Here is a 2,500-nt window from a genome sequence, read left to right on the forward strand (position 1 = left end):
TAAGATCTCGATATCCCATTTGAAATCGTTAGTCTTGATTTAGACTTGACTTAGGATCGCGATAGCAAATTTCAAATCTATTTTCAGGACGTAGGTCTTGATTTAGATTTAGAGTAGGATCACGGGATTACATTTGAAATTAATATTCTAAATGTAAATTCAGATTAGGATCCCGAGATCATATTCCAAAACCATATCCCAGATTTAGATTTAGATCACGATCCCGAACTCACAGCTCAGATTTAAAATGCGAAATTCCGTTGCTCTTAGAGACAGCGGGACCAAAACTCCCTTCAGTTTTTGATATACTGGAAACTCCAGCTAGAACATGTACATTTATCAAATAAAAGAAAAAGAAAAGAAAAGAAAGGGAAGAAAATATGATGTTACGTTAAAAGGTAAATCTATAATAATAATAATAATAATAATAATAATAATAATAATAATAATAATATAATAATAATAATAATGATAAACACACACACACACACACACAAAAAAAAAAAAACGCGATGGGTATTAGGATAGATTAAGATTTAAATAGATAAAAATTCCGGTTTACCAAACCTCTTTCTAGACATGATGATATAGTGTGGCTGAAGGCAAAATAAATCCATATAATTTTCAAAGTGCAAAACGTATGCAATCATAACTATTATATATTAGTTGAAAATAAAGAGACTTGGGGTGAGTTGCCAGTTTATCCTTTTTGAGATGGGATGCACTATAAATATTCCCACTGAAAGCAATTATAAACAGTGGTAATACTATTGCCTTAAGTACTGGGGTCATATCGTTCCTTTCAATTTGAATACGTATTGTCCTGTATTTCGGTTAGATCTTGCGGGTAAATGTTTTTATATTTCCAAGGATATATCAACTGGTTTTCTCTGGATTTCAGTTAAGGAATATTGTATGAGGGACGAAGCGAGAAGGAAATATAGAAAGAGGCAAGGAAATGAGATAGAAAATATGACAATACGGAGTCAGAAAAAAATTTAAGAAAATAAAATGTAAAGCAAAAAATAAAAAGTAAGGTAAAAAAAAAAAGGTAATATAGGTAGTCAGGTCCGAGTCTTGAAATATTAATATTCAATAAAGGCAAATGTATGTGCGCGCGTGAATTTTTCAGGGATAGATCAGACTGATCTAGTGAAACGAGGCGACGAACTCCGCAGAGTTAAACATGTCTAAAAGGGACACAAGAAAGTCAGAGGTAAGGAGACATATGCTTACCCATTAAAGCATGGATATTAAAAACTCGACAATCATAAATATATATATAAAACACATAACACATACCAAACACACACACACACACACACACACACAGAACATACACAAAACAACCTAAAACCGCTCATGGTCCCTTATACCTACGCACCCTGGCCCATGCGTAGTGTACTGTAGAGTCGCTTCTACAGGCTTCCCACGAGATATATCCTGCAGGAGTGTCGAGTTGCTAGGACGGAACCTGGCGAAGGCCTGTGAGGTGACGCTCTGCCCGAGTCCTACGCCGCGTATGTTACAAAGTCCTCCTGAGGGAGAGGGAACCGTAATGGAGGACCAAAAAGCGATGGGTGTTGTGAGATCGTGAGAGTTATTCTTCGTAATAAGGTGTGAGAAGAAGAGAAAGGTGATGAAGAATAAGACAAAGGAAGGGAAAATGACGACAGAAAAGAGAGGAGATAGATAATAATAATAAAAAAAATCGATCTTAGCGCTATGCAGTCTTGGAAGCGATATTCTAACCTTGTAATAAGGAGTGAGAAGAAAGAGAAAGTGAAAAAAAGAAAGAAGGAAGGAAAGGAAAGAAAATAGAGAAAAAAAAGAAAAGAATGAAAAGAAAGAAAGAAGAGACATAAAGAAAAAAAGAAAGAAAGGAGAGAGATACAGCAAAAAAGGACGAAAAGAAAAGAAAAGGCAAGAAAAAGGCAAATAAAGAAACTAGATAAAGAAAAAAAAGGAAGAGAAGAAAGTAATGAAGAGAAAGAAAGAAAAGAAAGGAAGAGAGAAACTAAATAAAGAGAAGAATAGACGAATTAAACCAAATAAAGAGAAGAGAGAAAAAAAATAAACTAAACAAAGAACGAAAACAAACAACAAATCAAAAAATAGATAAATAAACAAATAAATAAACAAGCCGAAACACGTACCTGAGAAGCTAAAGGCTAGACCGAAGATGCGCTGACACATGAAAGCACAAACCACACTGGACGCCGCAGACCGCGTGACTTGCCTCCTTCAGGAATACAGTTCAAGGGCTGCCCGAGCACAGTGAAGTCCCCGTCAGTAGCGACTTCCCCGTCAGTAGCGACTTCCCCGTCAGTTGCAAGGACATAGGACGCCAGCCACCACAAGGACGCGAGAGCAGAGGATGACTGCGAGACACTTTGCAACATTTTCTCTTGCTGGAAAAGGTATATGCCTGTCGGAGCGTTTCGTAGACGTTTTTCGTAAATATAAAGGTAAGATGTAAAACGTAAAACGTAAAACGTAA

The sequence above is a fragment of the Penaeus monodon genome, chromosome 14 (genome assembly GCF_015228065.2).
Source record: "Penaeus monodon isolate SGIC_2016 chromosome 14, NSTDA_Pmon_1, whole genome shotgun sequence".
Taxonomy (NCBI): Eukaryota; Metazoa; Arthropoda; class Malacostraca; order Decapoda; family Penaeidae; genus Penaeus; species Penaeus monodon.